This window comes from Bos javanicus, chromosome 3 (genome assembly GCF_032452875.1).
Source record: "Bos javanicus breed banteng chromosome 3, ARS-OSU_banteng_1.0, whole genome shotgun sequence".
Taxonomy (NCBI): domain Eukaryota; kingdom Metazoa; phylum Chordata; class Mammalia; order Artiodactyla; family Bovidae; genus Bos; species Bos javanicus.
Genome location: NC_083870.1, coordinates 32,370,343 through 32,383,379, shown reverse-complemented (window position 1 = coordinate 32,383,379; position 13,037 = coordinate 32,370,343). Strand labels below are relative to the sequence as shown.

At 41.0% G+C, this 13,037-nt stretch overlaps 1 pseudogene; it reads right to left on the bottom strand.

The window, feature by feature from the left end:
* Positions 1-226: 226 nt before the first annotated feature.
* LOC133244117 (acidic mammalian chitinase-like) lies at positions 227-12,777 on the bottom strand (annotated as a pseudogene).
* Between the last annotated feature and the right edge of the window lie 260 nt (positions 12,778-13,037).

Sequence of the window (13,037 nt, the reverse complement as noted above, 5' to 3'; positions counted from 1 at the left end):
GGGAATGAACACAGCACTATAGTGACTGGATGGAGGATTTTATGTGTGAGGCTAATTAACACTTGTGTTAGCAGGGGAGGCTTATCTGTCCATTTTTCTGCCATAAGTAATACATCTGTATTTTTGTCATCTTGTTAACCTTAAGTGCTGTATTTTGATTTTTGTCATCTTGTTATGTTTTGTTTCTTGGGCTCTAGTTTTTGCTTGTTTCCTTTCAACATTGCCCTTTTGCTGGTTTTTTTTTTTTCTCCCTCTAGCAATTCAGACATTTTATTTTTCATTTTACTCTATTGCTAGAACATTCTCCACCACCACAATTTGCTGCCTCTTACTCCCTCATTCTGTAATTTGAGCCCATCTTTTTTAAAAATTAATTTTATATATTTGTTTCTTTAGGCTGTATGAGTCTTTGTTGTTATGTGTAGGTTTTCTCTAGTCGTGGCGAGCAGGGCTACTCTCTAGTCGGGCTGCTCTGTCTTCTCATTGCAGCGGGCTTCTCTTGTTGCCGGGCACAGGTTGTAGAGTGTGTGGGTTTCAGTAGTTGTGGCATATGGGCTTAGTTGTCCTGCAGCATGTGGGATCTTCCCAGACCAGGGATTAAACCCGAGTTCCCTGGATTGGCAGGCAGATTCTTAACCACTGGACAAACAGGGAAGTCCTGAACCCATCTTTTGGTAATTATCTTTTAACAGGTTTTACAGTAAAAACAAACAAACAATGATTCTGTGAATTTCCTGAAAGCAGAGACATAGGGAACCCTATATCTTCCACTTCTTTACCTCTGCCTCCACCTTTAGGCCTTCTCCAGAGATGCTTAGCCAAGGAACATAAATGTCACACACTACTGAGTCAGCAATGTGAGTCTTTATCCCTGTTCTTCTTCAAGACCTACCTCCAACCCTCACCACTAGCAGCCAAAGATAATATCTGCCTTTAAGGCAGGTGGGAAGTGGCTAAGCCACCCTGCCTATTTCTAAATTAGGATATGGTGCACAGAATTGAGAGAGATGCAGTTTACTTTAGAGAAAATGTTAGCACATACATCAGACTCACTTTGAAGGTATCTGATTCTTCCTCCCAGACAAAGTTTTCCTGAGAAGAAAAGTCCATCTCTGAGTATAAGGTATATTCAAAACCTTACCCACATAGCTACTGAACTTAGACTGGCCTCTTTGATTGAAGAATGCATTTCTAAAAAGCTTCTTCCTATAAACCTGTCCCTTTTTCACATGTGAGGGTCTAGATGTCTGTGGCTGCCTCGTGCACTCTTGTCCCTCTGCAGTTGCCATTCTTGCAGCTTGACCTGCATCATCTTTAGAACAATGTGGTAAACTCAGTAGTGACCCACCTGAGGACAGGCCCAGGAGTGACTGCAGCTCGCGTATGAGTGGATATTTGCCCTCATTGCAGAAGGAGCCTAAGAAGTCATCCAGGTCGATGGCCCAAACCATGGCCCCACCAAAATTGTTCTCCTTAAGAAAGTCAACCTGTGGACAAAGAGAGCATTTGGCAACCAAAATCAAATGGCATCTACACAACAAACAGTGGAGTACAGGGCGACAAGGTGATATTAGGGAGAAAAATGCAGGTGGGTTAAAACCCTGTTGATATATCTTTTATGAAAGGATGTGATATGCACTTTGTGAATTCAAGGTTTGATGGGCTATATCAGCTCCATTCTTGTTTTTTTCCTCCAGTTAATAAATTCTTGCTGCTGCTGCTGCTAAGTCACTTCAGTCGTGTCCGACTCTGTGCAACCCCATAGACAGCAGCCCACCAAGCTCCCCCATCCCTGGGATTCTCCAGGCAAGAACACTGGAGTGGGTTGCCATTTCCTTATCCAATGCATGAAAGTGAAAAGTGAAAGTGAAGTCGCTCAGTCGTGTCCAACTCTTCACGACCTCATGGACTGCAGCCTGCCAGGCTCCTCTGTCCATGGGATTTTCCAGGCAAGAGTACTGGAATGGGGTGTCATTGCCTTCTCCGTATAAATTATTATGTATATACATACACATATAGTATATTAATAGCATTAATATAATAGTATATTAATAGTATATTAAATTAGCTAATATATAGCTAATTTAATATACTATTAAATAATACTAGTATTCTAGGGTAAGCTACATTTCATTTTAGCTTTCATCACTTGCTTAATCTTTACAGGAACTACTAGGTTGATCTTTCAATTTCACAAGTTTGTAGGAACTCATCCTGTCTTTCAGAGCTTGAGGACCAGGTATATCTGACACCAAAGTCTAGATTCTTAACCATTGCACCATACAGCTCTTTTTCTCCTCCATTTTGACCACCTTCTCCTGACCAAGATTCAGTAAAGATGCAGTGTTATGGAAAGAGCCTAGACTCTGAGCCAGACAACATGTTCCATTACTGCCTTTGCATTTTCCAGCTATGAAACCTTGGATTAGTCACAGCATCTATGAACATCAGTGTACACATCTGTAAACCAGAGAGGCTATTTCTTACTTCACTGGATTGTGTAGAATCAAGTTAGGTAATGGTTGTAAAGTATTTAAGTAAAAATTTAAAGGATATTTTCATTATTGTCCATGAAAATGTTGGTCTTAAGCCTGGCTTATATAATCATTTCATGGAAGTTGGTATAGATTAATTCTGGACAAAAATTGGGGAAATAAATTTTAACCACCTTAGAATATTATACTATATGTTAGTGTATAGTAATATATGCTGTCCACTGGATCATTAAATCTGTATTTAATCATATCATTTGCTCTATCTTGAGGGAAAGGTAAATCACAATGAGGTTGATTTATTCCACTTTGTACATATTTATAACTTTGAAGCCACAGATCTTAGTAAAATGGGCTCGTGATGAACTTAGGATTTGAAGCTAGAATTGCATTTTTTTACACTGCTCATACCTTATATTTGTAGCTCCTAATATTGTCATAGCCAACCCACTCAGTGTCTTTATAAGCATATGGAACCTTTTGGTCTTCAATCCAGGCATTTGTGGCTTCACTTAGGAATGTGCAGATCTATGAAGTGAAGGAAGAAGGCAACATTGAGCATGTCACAGATTATGTCATGTATTGCACGAGGAAGGAGGGGGAAAATAGTAAGAAATGGAAGAGGGATGGAAAAAGTGGCATTGTGAAATACCTACATTAATTTCACATATTTCTCTAGAAAGTAACTTTATATCATAAAACAAAGATACAAATTTCTATGAAACCAGGTACAAAGAAGTGAAATTCCAATTCTATAACCACAGTTTAGTTGAGAAATGGTAAGCATGACCATGAGTGCTAAGGTCATTCTTCTGAAAACACTTGAGTCCCTGGCAAAAACTGCTAACTATTCTATCGGTCTGAATTTTTAACACAAGATTTGAATAGCTGTTGTTTAGTCACTTAGTCATGTCTGACTCTTTGCAACCCCATGGCTTGCAGCACGCCAGGCTCCTCTGTCCTCCACTATCTCCTGGAGTCTGCTCAAATTCATATCCATTTAGTCAGTGAGGCTATCTAACCATCACAGCCTTTCCAGCCCTCTTCTCATTTTGTCTTCAATCTTACCCATCATCAAGGTCTTTTCCAGTAAATTGGCTCTTCACATCAGGTGGCCCAAGTATTAGAGCTTCAGATTTCAGTAAATGCAATCAAATCAGATTTGAAAGAAGATCCAATTATTTGCCATCCCTGAGCTAAATTATTAAAATCCTTCTCCATCTATTTACATGGATGTAATAGAATTCAGTATAGTTTTGAGCTATAGAAAAGATGGTCCCATATACTTCTAAACCCAAAAGGAAATTCTCATTGATTTTTTTTAAGTGAAAAGTGTTCTTCAGCCATCAACCTGCCTTTCCACAGGCTATATGCTCCAAGCTTTGAGCCACCAGGGTACAGGATCTCAAGAACATACGGATAGCAAGATGACTTGAAGAGTGGAAGAATTTTCCCCAGGGCATTTTAGCCTGAATTGGCCATGGTGGTTACCTCATAGTAAGCTCAGAAGCCAGCCTCACGTGTGTAAGGACCAGATGACCCTGCTCCAGAGACTGGGGCACAGACTGAGGTGTCAGAAGTGCTGAGCCGGAAGGTCCTCCCATAGGTGGGGAACCCCATGATGAGCTTCTCTGAAGGGACCCCATTGTCTCTCCAGTACTTCATGGCATATTCCTGCAGAAGCAACACGGACATTATTCCTCACCAGTGTTGGTCCCACATGATGAAAAATGTCTAGCTAATTGTCCCACAAAGAGAAAACCGTCCAACAACCAACACTCCTAATCTCTCCCCTGTCTTTCCTCTGCATATGACTAGGGGTTTTCTTTCTTACACAGTTGAAATAACGCATGTTGCCTTGATCCTTGGATCCCACGTGCAGAGGACTGTTGTGTCCTGTACATGGGTCCCAGCCACCATGGAAGTCATAGGTCATCACGCTTATGAAATCAAGAAGCCTAGAACAAGAGAATTTGAGCCATCATGATACGGGAGCATTTTTTAATAGGCAATTTAAGAGCAAGAAATGATAGCCGTGGAAATTCATGATGTCAAGTAGATATCCATATGATCCCATTAGTGTGGCTTCCTAGGTGTCTCCTGGTTACCTTCTGTGACTCCCGTGAGGCTAGACAGAAAGTCTCCTTTACTTCCTTGAAAGATTAAGGGAAAACCCAGAGCAGAAGATAAGGAAATATAGTTGTTAGAGTATATGTCTCAGAAACACATGTCTCTAGGATTATGGGAACTGCAAGTGGAAAGCTATCCTATTGTTTTGTCAATAATAGCTTTCTTGATTTTACAGCTTTTCAAAAGAAACTGTCAGTGAAATATGCTGTTACATATAAAGATTTTCCAAGATCTTAAATCTTATTTCTCTTTCCCCTAAAGCCTACCATAGTGACAATATAAAGGGGTCACCACCTTATCCCAGAACCACTAAATATTCAACCATTTTTGGCAATTGATGGTACCATCCTTCTCAACATTATGTTTACATAACTACTGGGAATGCTTTCTATTAAAATGTTTAGGGATTCTCTGCTCTGGGATGTGGAGGCCCTGGGGGGCTCATCACACTCACTTTCCAATCTCTGCGATTTCATATCCTGCATCAGTGGTCTCTTTTCCAGCAGACACAGCTGCTGTGATCAGAAGTCTGGGTTTTCCTGCTTCTTCAGCCTCTTCTTCAAAAGCCTGTATCATTTCCTGGAGAGAGAAAAAAGGGTGGATTTTAGTGGTTGTCTTCATTATCTATTCCCTATGGTGAGAACCCCACAGGATATCTCCCACACAAAGCCACTCATCAAGACTGGGAGACTTAGCTGCTTTACCTAATGCATCAAAACAAACACAGAGAATTAGGAAAAAGTGAGGAGACATGTTCCAGTCAAGAGAAGAAGACAAAATCTCAGAAAAAGAATGAAATGAAATGGAGATAACCAATCTACCTGAGAAAGAGTTCAACAAAATGATTATAAAGATACTGAACTTGGGAGGAGAAGGGAAGAAAACAATGACAAAATCAACAAATAGCTAGAAAATATTAAAAAAAAAAACTAAAACTAAACAGAAGTTATAACTGAACTGCAAAATACCCTATATGTGTTCAACAACAGATTGGAAGAGGTAGAAAAATCAGTGAGCCAAAAGACAAAGTAACGGAACTCACTAACACAGAACAGCAGGTTGAACAAAGGATTTTAAAAAGTGAAGATACTTTAAGGAACCTTTGGTACAATATCAAGTAGAACAGCATTCCCATTATACAGTCCCAGAAGTAGAAGAGAAAGGGACATAAAATTATTTGAAGAAATAGCAACTGAAGACTTCCTAATCTGGGGAAGGAAATAGACATCCAGGTCCAAGATGCTTAGAGAATTCAAAATAAAATGAACCCAAAGAGACATGCTCTAAGACACATTGTAATACAAATGGTAAAATTTAATGAAAAAGAAAGAATCTGCTGCTTTAAGGAAAGCAGAAAGGGACAAATAATTTGTTACTTAAAAGTGAAATCCCATAAGGCTATCATTAGATTTTTCTGCAGAAACCTTATAGGTCAGTAGGAAGAGGCATAACATATTCTTACATATTCTTAAGCTACAAAGAAAGAAAGGGGATGAGGACTAAGTCCTGGGAGGAGGGTATTAGTTTCTCTTCCTATATATGAGATGACAGGGCTTCCCAGGTGGCGCTAGTGTTAAAAAAAAACCCACCTGCCAATGGAGGAGACACAAGAGACACAAGTTCAGTCCCTGGGTCAGGAAGATCCCCTGGAGAAGGAAATAGCAACCCACTCCAGTATTCTTGCCTGGAGAATCCCATGGACAGAAGAGCCTGGCAAGCAGCAGTCCATAGGGTGGCAGAGTTGGCCACAACTGAAGTGACTTAGCATACACACACACACACACACACACACACACATGTTTGTCCTAGAAGTTCATTTGGATCTATCCATAAGATGTTATAGGAATTCTATTCAGCCTTAAAAAAGAATGAAATCCTGCCATTTGCAACCACATGGATAGACGTAAGGGTATTTTGCTAAGTGAAATGAGTGAGAGGGAGAAAAACAAATACAGTATTATATTAATCATATATGGAATCTGAGGAGAAAAAAAAAAACAGCAAACAAATAAAAGCAAATTCATAGATATAGAGAATGAATTGGTGGTTACCAGAGAGGATGGGGGTTGGGGGGTGGACAAAACAGATGAAAGACATCAGCTTCATAGTGATGGCTAATAACTGGATTTATGGTTGTGATCACTCTGCAATGTACACAGATGTTGAACTATAATGCTGTGTTACCAGAAACATATAATAAAAAAAGAATTTCTTCATCAGATTCCTTCAGCTACCTATATCCTCCCAGTAAATTCTTTTTTGATTTAAGCTGCCCAGAGAGTCTGTTTCTATTGCTTGCAACTCCCAAACACCTTCATAAGTGTACTTCTGAAGACAGCAGCATTTGCTATCCCCGGGAAACACAACTCTCACAGACAGTCCATGAAGTCACTAGCCTCTCTATGAAAAGACACAGGAATTAGTGCTTCGTTCCCACCTTAATCAGGATGGTAAATCACTGTTTGTCCTCAGGTGGGCTTCCCCTGGACCCTGGATATTCGATATCCAAGTCAATGCCATCAAATTCATGTTGACGAAGGAAGTCAATGACAGAACAGATGAAGATTTTTCGGTTGGCAGCTGAGGAGACCATGGTGGTGAATCTAAGCAGAGAGGTTGTCTATATTAACATCACCAATCCTTAAATCCTCCTTACACCCTTGAATATCAATTTTATTATGCATTTTATAATAACTTCTGTTGGATTTTTACAGCTAAGCTGAATCCAAATTGTTAATGGTAATTAGTAGAAAAGTTTATAATTAAAATTTTATTTTCTTCAGTATACCCAATGAATAATATTTTTCTGTTTATAGCATCAATGGTACATGTGCATTTTACTTATTAGTGAGATCTTTCAGGGGCAGTGGTTTAGCCACCACAGTTCTTTGATCCTAAGATGTTTATTTTTCTATTTACTGTTTCCAAAATTAAGATGTGATTTATAAAATGTGAATACATTTAATGAAGCATTTCTGGCCCCCAATATATGAATATATTGTGAGTCTTGTATTTGAAGGTAACTTAATATCTAGAAAAATTAGTGCCTCTGCCGTAGTCAATAATTTTATAGTCTATTAACATATATTCAAACCCTCTTGGTTAGTTCCTGATTATAAAAAGCCTGTGGTAAACCCTTTGTAAACTGGATCACAACCTCCCTAATTCATCTCCTTTTTCTTTTTTCTTTTCTTTTTGTTTTTAATTCTGGTATTCAGTGGCTATACTTTTTTAAAATTAAAAAAAAAATGACTAGCACAAACTGGGTAATCTAAAAAGTGAAGGGTGGAGATATTGTCTGGAGTTTGGGGGAATTGACCTGCAAAGATTTTCTTATTTAAGTGATTTGTGAGCAAGATAAGAAAAAGTTCTACTGGCAGAGTGGACTTGAGGTAAAAGAAATATTGATCAAATGCTATATGTGAGAATTAGCTTGTTACCTGATAGGTAACTGCCAGAAGTTTTACTTGGCTATTAGAGTGAGAATAAAAACACTCATTACATTTTGCTCCAACATTTTAAGCATGACTGGCTACCTCGGGAAAATTGTGGAGGGAAGAAGAGAGGGGCAAGTTACTTTTCATGTCAAATAACTTTGTGCTGTCTAATTTTAAAATAATTATGGGAAGACATTGGGCTTCCCAGGTGGCGCTAGTTGTAAAGAACCCGCCTACCAGTGCAGGAGACATGAGGTATGGGTTTGATCCTGGGTCAGGAAGATCCCCTGGAAAAGGGCATGGCAACCCACTCCAGTGTTCTTGCCTGGAGAATCCCATGGACAGAAGAGCCTGGCAGGCTGCAGTTCATAAGGTCACAAAGAGTGGGACATGACTGAAGTGACTTAGCACACACAGCAGATGGGAAGACATCAACTTCATAATTTAAAAAGTCATTTACCACTGACTTGGACAACTTTCAACATATAAGTCAAGTCTAACCTCATCATCTCTTTTTTCTAACTCAGAGTCAAAAAGCCTATGAGGTTACCAATCCTCCTTTCTCGCTACTTCCCCAGAAAAGAGCCTATGACCCAGCCCAGGGCTCATGCTCTTATGGCAGCCCAAGTGCTTCTCCGTCACCAAGCCAGTCCGTCTCACTCACCATTGTCCACTGTCTTTTGAGTGTTTCCCCATCATTTCCCCCATTCTACTGCTATTTCTCCAGGTCTGCTTCAGTCAGCCTTTCCCATCCACGGACAGTTTCTTCTTAAGAGCTGGCCTCTTTCCCCGGAACATTCATTTTCACCTCCCCACTGGTATCTTATTTTCCATCTCCAGCTTGAGGGTTTCTTTCTTTTGCCTCCACTCTCATTTTCTGGCCATGGAAAGACTTACTTCTGAGTGCCAAAGTTCCAGCCACCAACAACCAGCAAAGTGACCAGATCTTTGTTGCTGCAGAAACAAACCAAGAGGCACATTTAAGTGAAAGCTCTGTGAGTTTTAGAATACATATATTGCAGAAAACAACTCTTCTATCCCCATTCTTGAGTCTCTGGGAAATGGGCAACAGCCAAGTACAAGCTCTAAAGTTCCCATGGCAAGTGCTCCTCCCATCTGCCCACGTTAGTCTTTACATCATAGGTTACCACATATGCATCAGAAATCTGCAAAGGACTGCCTTTCAGAATCTTATGATATTTGGGAATAAACTGGGGACAGAACTTGGGCTCTCCACTCTCCCTCATTGATTCCCATTCACTTTGGATTCAAGTCCTACTGACTGTTCTTTCAGGGCTTGGAACCCAGGATACAGGACATCAATATCATTCCATTCATAGGGAGCAATCTTGTTGTCATTCATGGTGGCAAAAGCATATATCAGGTGTGTGCACAGACATGGGTCCACATCCTTGGGGAAGAACTTGGCTGGTTCTGGTCGATACTGAGACCAGTTGGTAAAGTAGCACACTAGCTTATAGGCTGAACCTGCAAGAGAAAGCGGCAGTCATTGTGGTGGAGGGCTCCACTGTCTGTGTCACTTGCTGATGAACTCAAGGGGAAGGGGTCCCTACGAGGTCACATGGCAGATACCTGGTAGATACTGCAGTACCCTTTTCCCTCGCCTATGGAAGACCTGGCTAAACAGTCATGACACTTTTGTCAACAGAATCCCAGCAAGGTCTAAGCTTATTTCTTGACCCAGAAAGTTTGAGATCATTTCAAGTCAACACATAAAATAAAATAAATTTGCCATCATAGCAGCAAGTGGTAAGGTTAATGATGCTCCTCAAATAATTCATAATTTCAAAGATTACTCAATTTCACTACCAATAAAACAAATATCTTTTGTTGATTGCATATGATATGACTGATATTTTATTTAGAGGCTTTATGCAAATTTTAATTCCCATACAGCCTAATGGGGGAAACATTCTCATTTTCAGATGAAACTTGGGACTACTCAAGGCTGAAAGTTTAAGATGAATTCCAATTCATTCATCCGTTTATTCCGCAAATACTGATTGTGCCTACACTACTTCCAGGCAGTCTTGCTCCAAAGCTCATGCTCTTCCCAGTCTCCTGAGTCCCCATATCTGGATTTTAGTCATGTTCACATCTACAGCCAATGCCTAGTTATTAGAAATAATGTGAAGATATTTGAGGGGGAAAAAGACAAAATAAAGAAGAGTAGAAACTACAAAGGTAATAAATACTTTACTAGTCTTGGCATCAGAATATAGGTTTAAGTCCTGATTCTGAACAATCAAGGACAAATCACTTCTGCCCTCTCTGCTTTAGTTTTCCCATCTATAAAGTGAATTATTCTGGATTAGGTGAGCTATAGGCCCCCTCCCATTGCTGCCTTTCTGAGATCAAGCAAAACAGGCTGGGAACTAGCTCAAGTCCCGACATCACAAAACAGGCCCTAGTCCTGACATCATGAAAGGTGGAGGAAATTCAGAGTCAGAAGAAAGGAGGGAAAGAAGAGTAACTATCAGGAAAATTGGAGTGTGGATAGGAGGTTGTGTTACTCCTTACCTAGTTGTACCTGCAGCAGAACAGCCAAGGCTGAAACAAACAAAGAAGCAAAACTCAGAAACAAGCATCCTTAGATGGGCTTCCCAGTTAGGACTCGGTGCTACCCAGGAGACTTTCAGAATGTCAAGGGCCTGGGAGTTTTTGGATTTATCAGTGGTATTTTCCAGGACCCCATTTCATCATTCTCAGGCCTGGATCCCAAGTTCCTCTACACAGAGTCCAAGGCATGGGGGAATAACTCATGTAGAAGCTTCACTAAAACAAAAGCCCACCCTCCTCTGCATTCCCAGGGATACCCCATGATGTGTGGGAAGGAAGAAGAGCAGAAAGAGTGGAAGGCTCACAGGCCCAGAACAACATCCTCCCCATCGTGCCTACACACTGGCCACCTGGGCAGCCTCTGGGCTCAATCTTATATAAGACTTTTATCACCGCAGGAAAAGCACAGCTGCCACCTCCTGGCACAGGTGCCCAAGGTTGTCATGTTCATACCTCCACCCATCTCAGACTCATAGGAATGTAAGGGGAGAGAGTTCCAGGAATATTCCCTCACCAGCCCAGGCCTGGCTATTCTGACAGAACCCTGTACAATTGGAGGACTTAGCTCAGCACTGAGGCCAAGTCTATGAAAGCCCAGAGTAGGAATGAAGGGCACGGTTCTGGAGTCAGGGTCCCAAGCCAGAAAAACACATGGGGGTTAGTTGTGATACTGAGCAGCTTTCATTTAAGGAATAATTTTCCTCCTACAGGACCAGCCTTTATCTTAAGGCCAGTGGCCAGGGTCCTGGAATGAACCTAATACAGGGAAGGGGCAGGATCAGCCTCATCTTCTCCCCCTTGTCTCCTGGGGATTTTACGGCCACAGTTCTGGGGGGAAGGATAGAGGCAGACAGAGGATGCTGCAGGTGCTAGCTTTCCTCCCATATTGGGATGAGGAGAGGGCATCAGCTGTCAGATAAACATGAACCTTGTACCTCTGCCCTCTCATCCTCATTCTGGGTGGGGTGGTGGCATCAGGGTGTAAGGAACATTTTTGATCTGATTGTTTTATAAATTGAGTTAGAAATCTCATCTGGACAAGCTGAAGCTATAAAAAGTTTGGAGTAAACTAAAAAGCCATGGATACAACTGGGCTCTAAACATGTACTGAATCAACCCATTTAAATGATTGACTTTCTAACTGATATTTTTATAATATATCAACAGCATAGTAGGACAGTAAGGGATAAAAAAGGAATAATCCTGAAAAGAGTAGAACAAAGGTAGCTAGCATAACTTTATCTCAGTTCCTACTGATTTTCATCTCTGAAAAATACCAAAAACACAAGCATGTAAATAAAAATAATGCCAATTAAAAAGAGGTGGTGCAGGAAGATGAATAGATAAAAGAGAACCCAACAAGAGATGGGAGAGTAAAACAAGCATTGGAAGAAAACTAGCCTTTCTTTTAGGACCATGCTTCTAGCATCAATGTAGATAGAAATGCTGCCATAGTCAATTGAGATAAGAGAATTAGAAGCAGACATATTTGTGCATGTCAGGATTCCCTTGGAAATTTGAAATGATGAAAGAAGAATAGAAAAGTGTAAAGACTACTTCATGCCTATCAGATCCAGAGAGAAAAGAAATCAGGTAAGAATAAGACTCCATCTCCAATTATAGAGGGACATCTCTGATAGCTCAGTTGAGAAAGAATCCACCTGCAATGCAGGGAACCCCAGTTCAATTCCTGGGTTGGGAAGATCTGCTGGAGAAGGGATAGGCTACCCACTCCAGTATTCTTGGGCTCCCCTTGTGGCTCAACTGGTAAAGAATTCACCTGCAGTGTGGGAGACCTGGGTTTGATCCCAGGGTTGGGAAGATCCCCTGGAGAAGGGAACAGCTATCTATCTACTCCAGTATTCTGGCCTGGAGAATTCCATGAGCTGTATAGTTCATGGGGTCACAAATAGTCCGACATGACTGAGTGACCTTTACTTCAGGTTTCCCTAGTAGCTAAGGTGGTAAAGCATCCACCTGTAATGCAGGAGACCCAAGTTCAATCCCTCGGTAGGGAAGATCCCCTGGAGAAGGAAATGGCAACCCACTCCATTATTCTTGCCTGGAGAATTCCATGAACAGGGGAGCCTGGTGGGTTGCAAAGAGTTGGACACGACTGAGCAACTAACACACACAACAATTACAGACTCACCTGTGAGGAGAATAAGCTTTGCCATGGTTGTTGTCAGTACTGGTCTTGCAGAGCCTGGATTTGCCTTTTATATCATCTGACTACCAGGTCGTCATAAAGGATATCTTCCAAGCGGAGAGCATCTAACCCAGATGTGTATATAGCTAATCAGTAAGTCAACAGATCTCCTCCCCTACAACCACTCATGGACCTCCAACCTGCACTCCTCCACCACCTCCTCTGCTCAATAAGGACAAAACATCTCCT